This window comes from Bactrocera neohumeralis, chromosome 2, assembly GCF_024586455.1.
Source record: "Bactrocera neohumeralis isolate Rockhampton chromosome 2, APGP_CSIRO_Bneo_wtdbg2-racon-allhic-juicebox.fasta_v2, whole genome shotgun sequence".
Lineage (NCBI taxonomy): Eukaryota > Metazoa > Arthropoda > Insecta > Diptera > Tephritidae > Bactrocera > Bactrocera neohumeralis.
In genome coordinates, this window is record NC_065919.1 from 59,364,877 (window position 1) to 59,385,965 (window position 21,089).

At 38.7% G+C, this 21,089-nt stretch overlaps 4 non-coding genes across 4 annotated transcripts; 3 read left to right on the top strand and 1 right to left on the bottom strand.

Moving 5' to 3' along the window:
• Nucleotides 1–904: 904 nt before the first annotated feature.
• On the top strand, nucleotides 905–977 carry Trnaa-agc (transfer RNA alanine (anticodon AGC)). Its single transcript has one exon. It is a non-coding gene; the product is annotated as a tRNA-Ala (tRNA).
• A 13,602-nt stretch (nucleotides 978–14,579) lies between these two features.
• Trnaa-agc (transfer RNA alanine (anticodon AGC)) lies at nucleotides 14,580–14,652 on the bottom strand. Its single transcript has one exon. It is a non-coding gene; the product is annotated as a tRNA-Ala (tRNA).
• A 1,704-nt stretch (nucleotides 14,653–16,356) lies between these two features.
• On the top strand, nucleotides 16,357–16,429 carry Trnaa-agc (transfer RNA alanine (anticodon AGC)). Its single transcript has one exon. It is a non-coding gene; the product is annotated as a tRNA-Ala (tRNA).
• Nucleotides 16,430–19,466: 3,037 nt separating this feature from the next.
• On the top strand, nucleotides 19,467–19,539 carry Trnaa-agc (transfer RNA alanine (anticodon AGC)). The gene has a single exon. It is a non-coding gene; the product is annotated as a tRNA-Ala (tRNA).
• Nucleotides 19,540–21,089: the final 1,550 nt, after the last annotated feature.

A 21,089-nucleotide genomic window follows, 5' to 3' on the forward strand; every position in this document is an offset into this window, starting at 1 on the left:
TCTAACAAAACCTGATGCATCAGCTGTCAGTATTGAAGATTTACCAGAGTTGAGGAGGAAATTGCTAAAGTCACGCCGTAATCGAATGAAAATGCTGCCGCCTTTTCGCAGATATCCTCATTTCTCTTGGCCACCGCATTCGCCTGCATATAACAGTTTCAACTTGCAACATCCTTATAACTGTGATTGCAATTATTTCCTGAATCCTATAAATGAGATTGGTGTACCAACTATCGAATATATATGGGAAGATTACGATGATATCGACCCAAATGGCGGTGATCTTTTAAAAACGGATAAGAAAGTGGTGAAATGAGGAAATCTGAAAGAAAGTAATACTAGATCATGAAGATTATTAATTAACGAATATTTCATAAAAATTGAGAATTAGTTTAAATAGGCTAAGCAGTTTTCCTTCAAATAAATTTGAGCTTTAACTACAGAATTCATTGGTTGATAATGGAGCCGAAAGGTTAGATGATTTAAAGTGCGCATTTCTTTGAATTGAGTGTTGCGAGTGCGCAGAGTTGCATCTGTTAACAAAAGTAATTTTCGGAATTGTTTAAATGATTTTTACCTTTCGTAGTTTCAACGAAACGAGTGGTCTTATCACAGATAGTTAGAATGTGTTCATTGTACTGCTTTCATTGGTTTACCATTAGTCCGTAAAAATGCTTCGTGATCAAAATATTTAAACCAAAATATCGGTAAATGTCGCTGTACTCTTTCAGTTATACTTGTATCCGCTTCGATTACAGCAACGGTAACTGCATTTTAATTAACACATAGCCAAAACGTGAATATTGGCTAAAAACAAGACTCGTAAAAAAAGCAAAAAATGCATTTATTGACCCATAAAAAGGGAACAAACAAATAGTTTATTAAAAACTAAAGTCTTGAACCAGGGGATGTAGCTCAGATGGTAGAGCGCTCGCTTAGCATGTGAGAGGTACGGGGATCGATGCCCCGCATCTCCAATTAGGTGAAAAAATATTTTGTTTCCTTTAGACCTGAGTAAAGATTTCTTCCATAGGCCTTGCTCTATGTTATAAGCCAGCAGATAATCTTATCCTATTGATCATAATAATAAGGAGACCGTTATTTGATTTCCTTAACGTCATTTTCTTATCGCCTTGTCTTAATTGAGGATTATATTATAAGAAGTCTACCTTCAGAATACATTGTGATATACATATATTTAATTATCCATGAATTGTTCTTCAATGATTACAGCCGGTTTTGAAGGATGTTCTCACGAAAATGCTTCAATAAGGCTAAATAGAATCCTTATTGACCGACTGCCCCTTCGAAACAAATTCATGATGCATCAATTCGCGAATATCTAAGAAAAAAATGAGCATCACCTTTGTTTTTGAACCTCTTTGGCGTAGGTTTTTGGTTTTGGCTCTTTTTTCCCCTTTATTCCGATGATTGTTGACTTGTTTGCATATCAAACTCATAAACTCCATGAATATGGGATCGGAATCATGTTTGATGTTTTGTTATATTTCGAAACTCTTGATAATTCATGAGAAGACAAAGCTGGCTGACAGTTGTCCACTCTTTTAAAAATTTAGAAAAAAAAGAAATTTGTATGAAATTTGACTTATATTGCCAGCTTTATCGAGTTGGCGAGTCGAGCAAGAACGAAGGCGGTTTTAAAATCGACGAAGAGGTGGTGTGTATCGATCTTCCTTTCCCGGTTCTTTTCCAAGATTTGGAAGAAGTGTTCACTCCATAATAGTCATCAGTCATTAAATCACCTATGAGAGGTGAGTCACTCCTCATGGTACCAGCTGTTCTTTGCTTTTTCCGTCCCTAAGTTGCCTTATACTGAGCTGCTGATGAGTGCTCTCAGAGAGCAGGAGTGCAAGTCAAGTAGAAAATTTTTCGGTCGTCTGTTGTGATTTGCAGCTTCTTGACGTCGAACCTACCTTGAGCTTGTTGATATGTGTTTTTTGACGCACAGAGGCGTGTACATATCTTCGCTGCAACAAGATAGTGGTCCGAGTCAATGCTGGGACCTCGGAGCGTACGTACGTCTAAAATACTGAAGACGTGTGTTCAATCTATCACAACACGATCGATCTGGTGGTGGCTTTTCGATCCGAAGACAGCCAGGTAGCTTGATTAATTTTCTATGCTGGAATCTAGTACTACAAATAACCATATTTCGGGCCCCGGCGAAGTCGATCAGCCTCAACCCATTTGTGGATGTTTCATCTTGGGGGCTGAATTTACCGACCGTTGTGCCAAAGATACCTTCTTTGACCACCCTGGCGTTAAAGTTACCAAGCACGATTTTGACACTGTGGCGGGACAGTTCTCTTAGGTGTGCTCCAAGCGCACATAGAAGACATCTTTGGTCACAGCGTCCTTCTCTTCCGTCGGGGCGTGGAGGCAAATCAGCGATATGTTGAAAGCTTCTCTTTGATGCGGATTGTGGTTAGACGTTCATCCACCGGGGTGAATGGCAGTACTCGGCGACGGAGACTCTCTCCCACCACGAATCCCACACTGAATTTGCGATCCTTTATATGGCGACTCTAGTAAATGCCATAAGAACCTACTCGCCTTAGTCCTTGTCCCGTCCAACGCATTGATGTCAGCCTTTACTCTAACGAAGTAGAGAAAGTATATATTTCACTGTCATGGTACGTAAGACCAATTTATGTAATGAATTTGTCTATTTCTAGCAGAGTGTCGATGCATTGCACTCATTTTATAATCAACAGAACATAATCTAAAAAAACAAAAACAAATCCCTGCCTACTAAGATATTAATAATGCGAGGCAATAAGTAATTCAGCACCGCATAAAAAATTCAATCTCAACGCCGCACTCAGAAGCGCTCAAACATATAAAGTTAGGCATATTTATAGTAGGTCAATATTTACACAAACACTAACATACTAACACTCACATATGTACAAATGTATGTATGCACGCATCAACACCCAAGCCAATCACTTCGAAAATGTGTTACGGAAATCACCTGTTAGGCGGAAATCAAATCAATTTACTTACTTGATAAAATAAACATAACCGATTCCGTGAGCCATACAATATTAGAAATCATCAGTGAATATACAAGTATACTGCTTATGTATATGTACATATGTGAGCATGTGTTTATGCGCGCCTATCAGTTGGTTTGTATGCGTGCGGCCGCTAAAATACTTGCGTTGCGAGGCGATAGGCCAGAAACGCCCTCTGATTTTGCTACCCAATCACGCACACAGGCACAAAAGCACATCGACGTGTGTATGTATGTGTGTGTGTGCCTTTAGAATTTTGTATTGCGGCTAATAGCGCAGTCATGTAGTCAATTTCCAATTCGAAAGGAAACTAAAACTGAAGTAATTCGATATCAGGTCACGCCACTAGCAAATACAACTGTCGCTGCCCCGCACACTCGCACGCACACACACACGCTCGCACGTACGTTCACCAGCGTTTCGCCTACTTCAGTGTTGGCTTTAAATTGGTGTGTGATGGCAGGCGTGTTGCTGTACCCAGGCGGGTCATAAATATTGCCGACACAACTCGGCCGATACGGAGCTAAACCGCAAGCAAGTCACTTGCCTAGGCGCTTCTAGAAGTGTTTGTAGGTGTGTACGTGTGTGTGTGCGAGAATTCACACGCACAGTTAAATTCCCATACTCAACCGCACTCGGTGGTGCATTTGTGTGTGGCATTTAACACGCTTTAAGGCAGTTGAAAACTTTGAAAAGCAGTCATTTTTTAATTCCACACAACGCTCGGCGCTACACGCTCTTTGAAGTGCCTGACTGGCTACTGCATTTCTATATACAACGCACACACATACCCTTGGCAAAAGTAGATCAAGTAGTAGTTTGTAGTGTTTTCCAATATTTCCACATACATTTACATCGGGGTTGTTCTTAAAAAAGCAAAATGTAGAAGTTCTGGGACGTCAAACATGAATGTTTGAAAGTATTGATGAATTGAAGAAGGCTTGTCACCGAGTTCTAGTCTAAACCTCTAACAACTAATAATGATCAAAAATATTAAAATAAAATTTTTTCTATCATCCATTATTCAAACTTAATTTCCAATCTCTCTGTTGAACTCCAAAAATAGTTAAACAAGTCTAAAATCGACAATAGAAAATCGAAAATGTTGGAAAATGGTGATTTATTTCTTAAGATTGACTAGACACACTTCATCCAGCGGCGATCCAGCTCATTCAGGTTTCTGGTGATCTTCTAAGTTGTTGTTGATGTAGCGGTTATCTGATCCCTACTGGGGTGGTAAGGTTCCGGTTGGCTGTCATCGAAGTCATCCAACGTTAGGCCCAGGAAACATGCTGTTTCGACTAGGTCGGACCATAGAGTGAAGGCTTTTAAATGGCACTCATTGCACGTAGGACATACATATATTTGGTATGTCGGAGTGGATTCTAGATAAGTAGGACTTTAACCTGCTACAGTAACCAGAACAAAGTTGCGCAAGGGTCAATCTAGATTCTCGGAGCAACGGAGTGAGTTGGTGGGGGTGTTGATGGCTCAACTGCCATGTCGGTCAGTATCTGTTTCAAGTTTATCGCGTCTGTAGCTTGGTCGGTGTACTGTTCGATGTCCTCATCAAGGAATAGTCTCTTGATACTTCTAAGAGGCGGATCCGCTTCAAGCGTACGACTGCAGGATAGCTTCTGTGAAAACATCTCAGCAGAAACTGCTTGGGAGAGTGCACTTGTGCATTTGTTTAAATTTTCTGTTCGAAGAGTGATATTTTCAAGTTTGGAAACCAGACGAAGTCGCAGAGGCCAAATCTGAAGGATACGTTAGATCCGGTAGCATTCTTAAGGTGTGAAAGTACTTTTTTCTCAGTCAAATAAGACCATGTTTTATGCGATTCGGAGTTAAATGGATCCTAACAATAATTATATATATATATATGAATCTCTGTTCCTTAGTCTATGGTATGTACCAGATACATGCTTCATTGGCGGTCATAGAGCGAAGATCCTTCGGATACCGTTTAAACAGCGACGCCTTAGAATGACCAATTTATAAGAACTCTTTTCGTCTGCATTAGTGTTACAGTAGTGAGGTTTTGGGGTTTGGAAAACTAAAATTTAAATATTCTTCCCACATTTAAGATCCACCTTCATAAACACACACATACTTGCTTACAAATTTGCCACTTGTTCGCTCGATTTCCTCAATCGAAACACTTTGCTCTTGCCTCATATTGGCCCAACACTTTCTGAGCCGCTGCCCTTTGAGGCGGCAACAGCAGGCGCTAATCTGAGAACAGCATGCTATTCATACGCATTCAAAAGTTAGTGTGTGTGTGTGGCAGTCATGATTCCGTGTTGGTCAAAAGTCAAGTGAAGCATGAATGTGTGGTAAAATGTTAGATTGCTAAATCACATATAGTTTTTTGATTTTTTTATGTGTTAGATATGTTTTTTTTTGTTGGTTCTGGGCGTATAAACTAAGTGACGGAAATTAAATTGTCTCCTTTTGAGGTTGGAGTGAGTTTTTTTTACGAACTACGTGGCATCACAAGTGAATTATACCAAAAATGTTTAAGTATGTAATTTGGGCGGTTGTGGACCTAAAAGTTTCAGAGTACTTATATTTATTTACTCGTATGGGGATAACTATTTTTTAATGCTTTCCTAGGAACGATATTTATTCCAGAAAAGCTTGTAATTGCTGGATTTTTTTTTTTATAAATTTTGATAAACCAATAGCTATTTAATTTCAAAGTTTCAGTCACAAATTAAGGCTAGTAGTCCTTAGCCACCAGTGTTCTTGCCAACACAAAATCATTGAAATCTTCTTTGAGTAACAGACGACCTGCAGCTCTTAGGATTGTGTATTGACTCATCTTAGTCGTACAGACTTAATTTTTTTCAACTTATAGTGTCTGACATCGGTAAAAATTACTTCAAGTCCTTGTATGAATTGAAACTGCGGTATAAAGCGGAAATAAGGGATGCAGTTTGAAAAAAAAACTTTATATCACAACTAACAAAGATTCTGTGGGTGAAGATTAAAGATAGTTTGCTGGCAGCACATAATTCCGGACATATCCTTTTCGCTAAGGCCAATCCAGAACTGGTGTTTTAACATCGAAACAATGACATGTTGAAAGAGTCTGTCTGGTAAATATAATACTCTGCTTTACGCTGGGCACATAGACCATATTCTAGGCTCTAAGCATTCATTTGGCCATGCTACGCTTAAAATTAGAAGAAGACTTAGCAAACCAAGCGTGCAGAAACGTGTAGTAATTTTCTCCAACCACTGGTATCACTAATTTCAACTAAGGTATTTCTAAAGAAATTGAATTTAGTTTGGATATCGGTGGTACTCTAAAAATATACTGTATTTGACCTTATTAAACTTTTTCTCGCTTATTACTTCGTTGTCGTCAAATCGGTCCCATTGATCTACTTTCTACTAGAAGGGTTCGTCTGTATGACGTTTTTCAACAGACTTCTTAGTACAACTCATTGCGATTACCGAGCTCGTTGGAAGGAAATAAGGTTGTCAGAAAGCCTTTCAGCTTAAGATAAGTTCTACATATCACAATTATGCATCCGGCCGAGTTATTTGTTCAAGCTAAAATTAAGAATATAACGGGTGTTTCAATAAGAATTGCAAAGAATACAAAAGTTTTTTCAATTAAACAAATATTCAATGCCATTATGTACGGAACTTGATTACTTTTGCATGGGCACCACGGGCACGCTTGCAGAAATCCAGACGCTGAACCCAGTCGACGGTTTTCATTGTTCGTACGAAGTTCATCAATCGTCGCTGGCTTGTTGGCATAGACTATAGACTAGACGTTGCCCCACAGTAAATAGTCTAACGGCGTCAAATTACACGACAATTGAGGCATTTCGTGTTAGATAACACGTTTAAAACTATCAACAAATCGATTGTGACATAATGTCCAAGTCCAAGTCCATATCATCCGATCCATTGAGAGGTAGCGAGTCCTTTTCACAGTAGTGTGCCGGTCTTGATCATCACGGAAGAAGTACGGCCCAATGACGCCACCGGCTCATAAATCGCACCAAACCATAATTAGTTCGGGATGCAATGACCATTAACGCATATTTTGATACGAAGCCAATCAGCCAGAATTGAGCCCCATCACTGAAGATGATTTATCGATGAAAATCCGGATCATTGTCAAGGTGTTGCTCAGCTGAATTGACGAACATTTGACTATTCTGGTGATCAAGCACTTCAGTTCTTGCGTCAATTTGATCTTATAAGGATGTAGGCCAAGATCTTTTCGCCAAATTGGCCACAACGACGTCACAGAGATGCTCAACGCTTGAGAACGACAAACAGCAATATTCTCGACACTACGGGTATTTCTTAGTTTTACTGTCTTTTGCACTGTCCTTGTTGTTGATCTGACAGGACGATTATGATGACCATAAATTGAATATAGCGCTCTTAAAATTGAGGCCACTGACTCCGAATTTCGGAAGTAACTTTTTATATTTTCGACTCGTTGCTGGATCTTTTGTCTTTCCATGATGGCAAACCTTACTAAAGAGAAATGTCAAAACAGCACGAAAAATATGGTATACTTTTGTAGCATCGCTTTGAAAAACCCCGTTAATATGCAAGTATTTAATTTTTTTGCCAAGAACTATTTTTTTAGGCAATGTGGCCAGTCTCTGTGTGTGCATCTTAAACGCATATTTTCCACTAATTCTATATTCTTATATTTTTCAGGCAATACGTATTGAATTATATGAAACATTTCATTACCCCTTGTAATATCGACCTATCAGTTTCTTTCCATCCCTGAAATGTATCCAACCAATTGTTTGGAGTTAGAAGCTTTGAGGTTATTACAAAAGTTCAGATTAAAATCAGACTGGTTATTTTTATGCCACTCGGTCTTGTACTGAATCTCTCTAGAAATATTAATGATTCAATTTCATTGTCATTTAATACTCTGGATATTCACACACATTACAAGCATTTCTGATTAGTAAGTAAACTTACAAGCCCAAAGACTACCCTAAGGTAATACCGAAGCAACAGCTTGTAAGTTAATCGAATGAAATTAAGCGGAAACCGATTGTCACATTTGTGCAAAAATACTCGTTTATCTTCAAAAATCCCACATAGATCTTCATCAGTGGATTGGTAAGACTGGTAATACGACACGTACGAGAGATGGGCAATAAATCGTTGAGTGTTAATTTGTCACACGACTGTAGTTTAACAATTACAAGCGCTACAAGTGACAAACACTAAATGGGAATGCCGCCTAACAATAGAACACACAATGACCAACAACAAGAACAATAAAAAGAACCGGCGGAGCAGAAACCAAAACAGAACAACAATATTGACATGCTCCCGAACCACTAGCTTTTAGAAGCGACTCGCAATAATGTACGCCCGAGTTGACAGCTCAATTTGAGAGAAAAGAAATTGGCAAACCGCACGCGGCACCACAACGGCAAGGTAGCCTAAAAAGCAATCGGAGAGCTAGCAATGCAAGTCACGGTATTTGCGATGGCTCGCTGAAGACAAACTAATAAATAAATACAATTGCTGAGGCATTTCATGAATGGAATACCGATGTATATACAAGATACACAATCGTTGGTGGAGAACTGATAATATATTGAGTGTGTGATTTTACCTTTGTTGTAGGCGCAGAACCATTTGTTCCGCTGTACAAAAACCCTAGAGGATTGCTCTAAGCTGCATACGGTTGGCTGCGAAATAATTAATAGGTCAGGACTTAGGTATTATATGTATGTACATATACATAAATATATATAAAAATGCAAGAGTATCTGCAGCAGAAGCTAATACTACTTATAAAGGGTTTTCGAATAAGGTTGATATGATTTCTTAAAAAGAAAACCCAACTAAGTATTAACAAAATTCAAATGTTTTTTATTTAATGTGAATATAACATCATTCCAATGGCTTCCACGACTTCTTTTGCAGTAACGAATTGGATGAACCCAATTATCGAGTACTTTTTCCACTAAATGAAGTCCTATGTTATGAATAGCACGTTCAATATTTCTTCCAAAGCTTGAAGAGAGTTTGGTGTATTGCTAAAGAACAGTGACTTCAAGTAAGCCCATAAAATTAGTGTAATGGTGTTAAATCATAACTTCTTGGAAGCTATTCAATGTCACAATTTCTTGAAATACTCGAATCGCCAAACTTTTCTCGCAATAATTCGGTTGTTGCCGTGCTGTGTGGCACGTAGCCGACGTCTTGGTGAAACCTGATTTTGTCAAGATCAATTTCTTCCTAATTATCATCTCTAGTTCCGAAGTCTTCAGACGTAATTTGAGAATAAAGTTGGGTTGTATTATTTTTGGTATTGTGTATTTTTTTCGGTTCTTCAAGCGGCTTTTCCTCGGTTCCTTAAGTCTAAATATAATTCTGTTTGTATCGTTGGTGGTAAAATCCATAATGTGCCCGTTCCTAAATCCTCAGACTTTTCCGGTGAACTTAGTCGCCTTGAATTAAGATCGGTTCTTTATCAGTGGCAGGCCCCAGAGTATTATGTTTGATAAGCTCATCAGTCAAAGAGTTTGTATGAGCATTACTTGGAATGATATTGACACAGTCGATATATAAAAGTTCTCAATGCTATTCCGAATCCATATTCTGTGGTGCTCCTGATATTAGGACCAAATCCTTCAATAATTATGTTTAACGGCTTTGGAATTCATTATTATGCACACACAACGGAATATCCTTGAGCTTTTTAACTATTTGCTGCATATAACAAATTTATTACCACCGATTCAAACAGGGTTAATTATAGAGCTACTATTATATAATTGTGGTAACAATTGTGTTTTCATTCCCCTATAAAGAGTCACCACAAAACAGCAACAACAATAGAGTGAATAATTCGTTTCAATAAAACTTAAAGTTTACGGATCATTTTGATATTTAGGCGATGAAGGACAACATATTTGGAAGAGATCGTGCAGCCATAGAGGTTATTACTGAAAGAAAAATTCTATTTTTTGGCAATAAAAATAAAGTAGAAAGCAAATGCTCTTGAAGCGAGTTGAAAATAACAAAGGAGAACAAATTATATTATGTTCCCTGGTTCCTACAGATGCAATCTAGGGAGTATGATACTCCTTAATGCTGGGCGAATCGTATAAAGCTAAAAACAAAGCTACCATAGTAAGCAGACTTTATGAAGATACCTCTTAGAGTTTTGTTGACTTGGCTTGAGAAGGAATTTGGACAGGCACTTGACAAAATCCATACCAGTTTTAAGCTAATATAGAGTCTGGCGTAGGCACCGCGAACGCGGTTATAGCCGCCGGTTATTTTTCCTTTTCGCTGCTTGGCGGCAATGAGAAGATTCCAAGTGTAGCCAGGTCCTTCTTCACCTGGTCTTTCCAAAGGAGTAGAAGTTTTCCTCTTCCTCGGTTTCTCCCGGCGGCTATTCCGTCAAAATCTTTCAGAGCTGGAGTGTTTTCATCCTGTTTTTTGATTCGCTAAACTATGTATATCCATGTCGTCGTATACATAGTATGTATCTCGTACAGCTCGTTCCATCGACTGCGGTATTCGCCAATGTGCAAAGGACCATACATCTTCCGCAGATCCTTTCTCTCGAAAACTCGTAAAATCGTCTCATAAGATGTTGGCATAGTCCCTTCCTCTTATCCATATATGTAGCAGGACTTTCTGAATGACTTGTAGAGTTTAATCTTTTTTCGTCGATAGAGGCCTTTACTTCTTGTTTACTCAGTCCGAAGTAGCACATGTTCGAAAGCGTTATTCTGCGTTGGAATTCGATGCTAACGTTGTTGTTGGTGTTAATGCCGGTTCCGAAATAGATGAAATCATCTACGACTTCGAAGATATGACTATCAACAGTGACGTGGGAGTCAAGTCGCGAGTGTGACGACCGTTTGTTTGATGACAAGCCATATTTCGTTTAGACTTCGTTCACTACTAGGCCCATTTGCTTCGCTTTCTTATCCGGTCTGGAGAAAGCAGAACTAACGGCGCGGTTGTTGAGGCCAATGATATCAATATCATCGGCGTATGCGAGCAGCTGTACACTCTTATAGAATATTTATTTTTTCCAACAGTAGATTGAAGAAGTCACACAATAGGGAGTCGCCTTGCCTGACACCTCGTTCCCGATTCTGACGGAGCTTTTTGTATTCAACGTCAGTTTACACAGCCGTATTTGTTTTGCGAGTATAACACATTCAGACATCGCCAGTTGTCAAAAGCAACTTTGAAATCGACTAAGAGGTGGTGTGTGTCCATTCACGGGTCTTTTCCTAGATTTGGAACATAGTCAGTTGTTGATTTTCCAATCCCTGCTGAAGAGTTTGTGGTGTGTGTGGAATATTATAGTTGATGCAGATCATTGGACAGGGTCCATATTCTAAAAGAAGCTGATAATGCTTCATTAGTTCTTCGCCGCCTTATTTGAATAACTCGGCCGGCAACCCATCGGATTCCGCCGCTTTGTTGTTCTTCAGACGGGTAATTGCTATTCGAACTTCTTCATGGTCGGGAAATGGAACGTTTGCTCCATCGTCATTGATTGGAGAATCGGGTTCACCATCTTTTGGTGTTATGTGTTCACTGCCATTTTGTAGGCTGGAGAAGTGTTCCCTCCATAATTTCAGTATGCTCTGGGTATCAGTCACTAGATCGCCTCTGGTGGTTAACAACTGGATTATTTGAATGAAGTTATCGCCCAGAAGTGGCCCTGGCACCTGATTTTTACCTGCCTCTATTTAAGTGGAATGATTTTTGAAACGACTGAAAGCGAAAATTATGCAATTACCTTCCAAAGGGCAACAAGTTATCGAACAAAACGCTGTATATTTGACCTAAATCGAAGCTTTCTAACTACGTCTAAGTATGTACACATCATTATATGTATGGACATATTTACGAAACCATTAAACACACAAGATTCTTGCGCATTAATTTCGACGCCCGGCCGCCTGTTTGTTAGTGCTTCGTCTTAGCGCAATTGATCCGGTCATTTGACGTTTAATAAATTCTCAGTGCAAATACAATATTAATGAGTGCGGATACGTATGTTAGAGTGCCTATAATTTTCTTTCGCCTTCTTCCGACTTGCGTCCAACTATTTAATGTCTGGTTCGTGGGTATTTTTCGTTTATCTTTTCGCAATGTTATTGTAATTGTAGTTTTATTTTGACTTGAAGATATTGTGCTGATACAGTTACTTAAATAAAAATTCCTTGCCGTTATTTTTATATAGTCAGATGCCAACTAGAGTTTGTCCTCAATATAAAGATGACCTGTCTATTGGGGGGAGCGGTTGGTTTAGCCTTGGAATATAGATAATATTAATGACAAGAGAGACCGCAAATGTTGCTTACGTAGATGTTAATACATATATGTATACGTATATATATATATATATATATATATTATATGTATCTGAATATCTGCGCATACTCCCATACATATATACTAATCCAGCAGCTTGGTTTGGTATAAAAAAATATGTTTAGTCACATTAGTTCGCTTGGTTGGTGACAATGGCGTTTGTTGGTTTATAAAAAATGACATACACACATACATACATTCTACTCCATATACATTAGTATCTCACTCACATCTCACTGCTTTTGTTGTGCGGTTTCATTGGTGTATATATGTATTTACTCTTAAATGTATTACATACATACATGCATACACATATGGTACAGTGGCATGGCATTGCCGGCATTTGCGTTCGCTGAAGTGGGCTGTAATTGCAATAAATCCTTATCAGATTTGGGATTTATTTAATCCTCTTGAAATTTTTTCCCATTTGTAGTAGTAATTCTTTTATGGCTTTGTTTGTGTGCGTTTGTTTTGGTATGACACGTGTTAGCTGTGTATATGTGTGGCATAAGCATTGCAATTAAAGCATTGGAAAAGGACGTTTATTGTTGATCTACTTAGCAATAAAATTTAATATTGATTTAACAAGTAATTTTTTGGGGCATTATATGGCTCAAATATTTAAAAAAATTAGCTATCAGAATCAATTATAAAGCACTTCACCTAGGATCTGTTGTAAGGTTGCAGAGACTGTCTGGTGAGCTAGTACTAAAGGGTGATGCATTTCGAGGTTCTCACCTTTTTAATGAAAAGACAGAAAAATTTAAATTTAATGGGGAATGTTATTATCATTTGAACGAACATTCCTTGACATTTATTTTTTGAAGATTTTCTCCTTCAAATGTTGGCCGCGCCTCCGTCTCAGATGGTCCATCCTTTGAGTCCAATTTTCGATGCCTCGTTCGAGCATTTCGACTGGTAACTGGCGAATGACACGCGTGATGATTTGTTTCAAGGCTTGAATCGAAGCGGGATTGTCCGCATAAACTTTAGACTTTACAAACTCCCACAGGAAGAAGTCTAATGGTGTGACATTACTCGATCTTGGTGGCCTACCGACCGGCACAAATCGTGAAATTGTCTGATCACCGAAGTGTTCTCTCAATAAATCGATTGATTGATGCATGTGTGAGAAGTAGCGCCATTTTGTTGAAACCTAATGTCGCCGAGATCACGAGCTTCAATTTTAGGCATCAACGATAACGATCGCCGGCACTATTTTTGAAGAAATATGGACCGATGATTCCACCAGACCACAAATCAGATCAAACCGTTCTTTTTTCTGGACAAGAACAAGAACAAGCGTTGAGTTTGGCTCTATTGAATCTATAATATTCCTCACAGAAGCCTTTCTTATAGCAAAAGGATATGCTTAAAGACTCCTTTAGCTTGGTTTTGACATTTGTGTACTATAATATTCAAATAATCCTCCGATAAATGACCAGCTTTTGTGGGAGAAAAAGACGTGCGCAAAATTTCAGAACCTCAACCCTGAAGGGCTAGTTCACGTATATACAGACGGACATGCTGATCATTTTATGCATACTCCATAACGTTTCTGATTTCTCTTTCTGGATTCCGCGGCAAACATAATATATCCTGTTCGGGTTATTTGTAACACCCAAAAGGAAACTTCGGAGAGCCTACAGTATAAATCAATGGTTAGAGTAATTAGTTGAGTCCATTTAGCCATGTGTGTCTTTATATAAGCAAACTAGACCCTCAATTTTTGAGATGTCACTTTACAAGTCCCTCAAAATTCCCTTCCTGATATATGGTGGGGAGGCATGTACAATGATATCAACTGAAGAACTGGCCTTAGGAGTGATTGAGAGAAAAATTTTATGGAAGATTTATGTTGCTTTGCGCATTGGCAACGGCGAGTACAGCAGTCGATGGAACGTTGAAATGTACGAAATATACGGCGACATTGACAGAGTTCAGCGAATTAAAAGAGACAGCGGCTGCATTGGCTAGGTTATGCTGTCCGAATGGAAGAGAACACTCCAGCTTTGAAGGTTTTCGATTCAGTACCCGCCGGTGTAAGCAGAGAAGAGGCTATAACCTCGTAAGCAGTATCTACGCCAGTAAAGAAGAATATTTATCATCATATCCATTTAAATTATTGCTAAGTGTTGATGAGAATACTTTTCTTTATTAGTAAAATAATTGTTTAGTTGGAGATGCGGGGTATCGATCCCCGTACCTCTCACATGCTAAGCGAGCGCTCTACCATCTGAGCTACATCCCCCTGTTGGTACACCACTGTTACCGTTATTTGAAATTGGTCATTACCGTAAGCCAGTGCATAACTTTAGTTAATTCGACCCGTAAATGCATCAATTCGATTGGTTTTTGTTAGTTTTGTAATTAAAATGCAGACGGCGATTGATTTAAAATGTGTTGCACGTTATACCATCTATATAACGGTCGTCTAACTGTACATAGGCAAAACTTACTAGCTAAGTCAAAAACAAGGTTAACTCTTACGATTATATTTTTGGGCCCTCACCTTTGCAAGGTTTTGGACTAATTTCTGCTTGCGACATGGTTTGAGGGTCTCATAAATTTTATGAAGATAATTTTAATATCTGATATGTGTGTATGAAGGTAAAATAATCGGGCTGCGACCACTTATCCTACTCTGATCCTATTAGTTTTCATAACCTTTTTCTAATCTCTTATTTTATATAGCTGTCTATTTTTTTATGCCATTTGTTTGTTCGATTCGTCACTCTTCACTGCAAATCGAAGAGAGTCAAAATTGTATCGATGCATCTGATTATTATTTAAGAACAAAACATCTAAAGTCAAGGAATTGCCATAGATAATGCGTTAACTACCCGCCTCACAATTGAAGGGTCATGGGTTCAATTGCCGGTTCTGACTAAAAATGATATATAAACTGTCTCTCTCGGTTTGCATTATCGAATTTCCGTGGGAAGAAAAAAAGTATGAAGATAGATGGACCCTATCAGTTGTAAGACAGACCTCCATTTATTAGAGCTTGAGAGTTTGTTATATTATATGGGGGTCTAAGGCAAGTTTTCATCCGCTCTTATCCACTTTGGGCTCAAATATACGTACACTGTTATTAAATAGAAAAATACGATACGATTTTTGGCTGATGAGCATACATATGTATGTGGTATTAAGTCAACTGGAATTTTGAAAATCCCCATTTACATATAGGAGGAAGTATTGGCCCGTTTCAATCAATTCTGGAAACAAGGGTACATTATTATTAAAGAAATATTTTCCCGAAACTTCAATAACATATCTCGCACATACACCGATATGTTCGGCAAAAATTCAGTCATATGTACGTATTGAGAATATGAGGAGTTGAACTTCCGATTTTGACAATTTTTAGACTCTAACTGGCGTTATTTGTGCACAGTTTGATGGGTTATTGCTTTCTGTACTGGAAGTGGGCGTCGTTTTAGTCCGATTGCGCCCATCAAGGAACTCGTTTGCACTTTTTTGCCAAGGAACAGGCATATCAACTTTTATTAGAATATCAAAATTTTTACTGAAGTTATCGCTTAAACGGACTAATGAACAGACAGGTGACCCGAAATTCAACTCTCGTCAACCTGATCATTTATATGTACATATATATAATATAATTTCATATCTATTTCGATTAGTTTTAGTTTAACAAACAACCGTGGTAAGAAAACCAGAAGAAATCACTTTCTGGAAAACTTGACAGAGATTGTTCGATATATCAGTGAAAAAACAATTTTCGTGTATGGAGCGATATACAAATATAATAGAAGATTCGACACTTGACTAAAAGAGACACATGCTCTGCATGGATATTAACTTTAACTCTGCATGTCGCTTGCATACTAATTATTTTGATGGCTAAGTTAAATGCATGCTTTAATGTATTTAATACCGTTAAAGTAGAAAATAAAATTTTTTCCGATAAACTTATTTGTTCCAACATGGGGATGTAGCTCAGATGGTAGAGCGCTCGCTTAGCATGTGAGAGGTACGGGGATCGATACCCCGCATCTCCAGTTGAATGATTTTTTAGCTTTTGAGAATTATTTGTCAGAAGACAGTCGATTTCGTGGCATACACCTCATGTAATTTTTAATCTTGACTAAGGAAGATGGAAGAATATGAAATGACCCTCATCGCCAGTGGGCCCAAAGAGTGATTGGTGTACATAGCACAAAGTACTGTAGCGTAATCGCACATGCCTGGTGACTCTTGATCGGTGATCCACCAAATGGACACATTCTGCTCATTAGTATCTGCCACGAAAAAGTATCGAAAACCATTTACATATGTGCGTTTAAAATCGTCCATGCGGAACCATTGAACCCATTGAATCAGTGTTCAGATTTATTGCCCAAAATTAGCCAAATATTATCAAAACTAAAGGTTTTTGTTTGCGTATACACAGTGTTATGGAACCTTACAATTCTTTAAAAACTTTCAAAATAGGCTCCTTCTGCGTCGATGCAGCGCCATTTCCAAGTACTGCAAGCGTCACGGAAGCCACTCTCCGGAATAGTCTTGAGAGCCGAGATGCATGACGCTTGGATCCCCTTTCATCGATCTTTTCAGGCAAGGAAACAAGAAAAGTCGGGGGGCCACATCTGGGCTGTAGGACGGCGGCGGAAGCGTTGGGATGCCGGCCTTGGTAAGGTAGATGTTAATAAGGCGGTGTGAGTGGGGGCGTTGTTGTGGTGCAACTTCCAATCGGCTGCGATGTCTTGTTGAACTCGATTGACCCTTCGTTTGAGTCTCTTGAGGACTTCCACGTAAAACTTGGCGTTCACGGTTTGTATAGGAGGAACAAATTCATGGCTCTTCTCGGCTCTCCAAAAAAGGTGGGATAAGTCTGCTTGATCATATCCAACGTCTCTGCCACAGATTTACCCAGTTTCACACAGAATTTAATCGCGTACATCTGCTCTAACGAACGCTGCATTTTCGGCTTGCACCACTCACTCGAAATGTTTGTCCTGACTTTCCAGGTGATCGGAGACAACTCACCAGTCGTTCGGTCGTTAGCTAGGAATTATCTCTACTCAATCCCGTCGGTGCACGCACGCTCCGAAGTATCAGTCCTATTACTTTCTGGACAAACCCTTACTGATTTCATACGTTTTCAGCCGAAACCCATATTTTACTTAAATAAAAGGCAAATAACAATTGTGATTTGTGTTCCGTAAAGTCAAATGGACGGATTTGGTGCATTAAGTTAAGGAAAAATTTAGACCAACTTCATTCATTTTACGTTATTTTGTTTTCGTATCAAATTATAAGGTGCATAAAAATCATATTGATATAATTTCTTACATGGACGTACTTCGGAACTCAATCGTTGTGCACAAGAATGTGTAATACTATGGCTGCATTTTATATTTCTGCTTTCTCTAGGCTAGACAAAGAAGCGAAGCAAATGGGTCTGATAGTGAACGAGGTCAAGACGAAATATTTCTTGTCATCAAACAAACAGTCATCTCATTCGTGTCTTGGCTTCCAGCACCTGTTGACAGTCATAACTTCGAAGTCGTAGATAATTTCGTCTATCTTGGCACCAGTATTAATAACAACAAGAACGTCTGCCTTGAAATCCAACGCATAATAATTCTTGCAACAGGTGCTATTTCGGACTGAGTAGGCAATTGAGAAGTAAAGTCCTCTCTAGACGAATAAAAATTTAATTCTACAAGTCACTCATCATCCCCGTCCTGCTGTATGGTGCAGAGACATGGACGATGACAATATCTGATGAGTTGGCGTAATGAGTTTTCGAGAGAAAGGTTCTGCGGAAGATTTATGGTCCTTTGTGTATTGGGAACGGCGATTACCGTAGTCGCTGGAATGATGACCTTTGCGAGGTATGTGACTACATTGACATAGTTCAGCGAATTAAGAGACCGCGGCTACGCTGGGTAGTTCATGTCGTCCAAATTAACGAAAAAACTCCAGCTCTCAGTATTTGACGCAGTACCCACCGGGAGAAGCAGCAGAAGAGGAAGACCTCCACTTCGTGGGAAAGACCATACGGAGAGGACCTGGCAGAAGAATGCGCTGTTGTAAACTCAGCTATAACCGCGTAAGCGGTATCTACACCAATAAAGAAGAAGAAGATCTAAACAGATTTGCTTGCGTTTGAACAAAACATGCGTTGATTGCCTTTTCAAGTGTCGAAAAACGTTGAGTTGTGTGAGAGTTTGCATTTTTGTGGTGAAAAGTGATTTGTCTTCAGCGGTTAGTTTTCATGATTTCTTAGAAAGACAACAAACAAATGGTTATGTACTACTCTGAATTTGTTGGATTTGGCTCAACTGGAAACATTCATCGACTGCATGCTTTTTACTATCGGGCTTATACTCGTAAATCCATGAATCATCAGCTGTCGCGATGTCGTAGACGTGTTTCGAAGCACCGCTATCGTAATTTGTTAACATTTCGCTCGATCAATCGACACGAACTGATAAACTGTGTGGGATCCAATGTGAACAAATTATTTTTACACTCAGATATGTAATAATGCAATATTGAACGTATGCTGATCTCAATAATGCCAATATAGAATATATGTAGCTGCCATACAAACTGAACCATCGGTCACAAGTTCTTGTATGGAACTTTTAGTATTTGTGAAGGGTATTATAGCTTCCGTGCAATCGAAGTTAACATATTTTCTAGTCATTGATTTGAAAAGTTACACGAGTCTTGAAGCTGAAGTTGCAGAGAAAAAATTTCTCCAACAATTTATGAACCTATGGGCTTCTCATGACCCATAAATAGGGTCAACTATTTAGTCACACTTGTAATAAAATAGAAGGTCCACAATTATAATTTTAAAAGTAAGTATTGCTTTTTGGTATATAGCCAGCCATTGTGAGCTGTTCAAGTACAGCTTTGCGACCGTTATATTAAGTATTTAGATTGAAAATCACACGTCGTCTGCATTTTAATTACAAAAGTAACAAAAACCAATCGAAATGATGCATTTGCGGGTCGAATTAAGTAAAGTTATGCGCTGGTAATGACCAATTTAAAATAACGGTAACAGTGGTATACCAACATGGGGATGTAGCTCAGATGGTAGAGCGCTCGCTTAGCATGTGAGAGGTACGGGGATCGATGCCCCGCATCTCCAAAATTTACAAGTTTTTTGTTGTTTTGCTGATTTCCCCAACATTTACAGCGCCACGAGATTTCCAAATTGAAACCAATAATATTTAACCGGGCTAATATGCACTCGATTGGTGGGTGGCAGGGGGTGTGTTATGCACAAATATTGAAGCGCCAAAAGGTGCAAAAATAAAGCCAACGATGCCTGTATTTATTTTCGGAAATTCATAATTTAACAAAAACAGCAACAAACAGCCGCTGCCATATCTGTAAGCTGCTAATTTGAAGTGGCGGCAAATACAAATGCAATGCCGAAACTAAAATATTTGCGCTAGCAAAATATGGGAGCACACACTCACACTCATGTGAATTTATGTGCGCGTGTGTGTGTTCGAACGAGTGCATATATATGTATATATACACAAATCAAGTGCAATTCACGCACCAACTAATCAAGCAAACATTGCCATTGAACAAACTCGGTGCGCTCAGCTGGTTAATAATCAAATGTTCCGATGAACACGCACTCACAAACACACCCATACACATGCAAGTACTATTGCATGCGCAAATTTAATATTTTTGTAAGCTTAAGCCCAGCTCATGTGCGCGTGTGTGTGTGCTTCAGTTTGTTGCCTGCAATAGTTTGTGGCGTTTTCGTAATTAGTTTTATTACAAAATATTACCGAAAAAATATTTGCCTCGAAATATTTATGAAATATTCAAATTAATTAGTTGACTTTGAAGTTGGTTTGGACCGAACATAAAATAGTCTTTCTATGAATTGCACGTGTGTGTGTGTGTGTGTTTGGGTATTAGTAATACGTTCGCTTAATACCTTTAATGCCAACTAGGCAACCAAATACTAAATTTAACTGTAACCAAAAGGTGGTAATAATAAAAATTATTATAGAAATACGTAGAAAAGATATGAGGGGCAGGTTTGAGTTCAAAATCGCTTATTTAAATTAATTATTTCGTTTTTATACTCTCGCAACAATGTTGCTAAGGAGAGTATTATAGTTTTGTTCACATAACGGTTGTTTGTAAGTCCTAAAACTAAAAGAGTCAGATATAGGGTTATACATATATACCAAAGTGATCAGGGTGACGAGTAGAGCCGAAATCCGGATGTCTGTCTGTCCGTCCGTCCATCTGTCCGTCCGTGCAAGCTGTAACTTGAGTAAAAATTGAGATATCATGATGAAACTTGGTACACGTATTCCTTGGCTCCATAAGAAGGCTAAGTTCGAAGATGGGCAAAATCGGCCAACTGCCACGCCCACAAAATGGCGGAAACCGAAAACCTATAAAGTGTCATAACTAAGCCATAAATAAAGATATTAAAGTGAAATTTGGTACAAAGGATCGCATTAGGGAGGGGCATATTTGGACGTAATTTTTTTTTGGAAAAGTGGGCGTGGCCCCGCCCTCTACTAAGTTTTCTGTACATATCTCCGAAACTACTATAGCTATGTCAACCAAACTCTATAGAGTCGTTTCCTTCAGGCATTTACATATACAGTTCAAAAGTGGAAGAAATCGGATAATAACCACGCCCACCTCCCATACAAA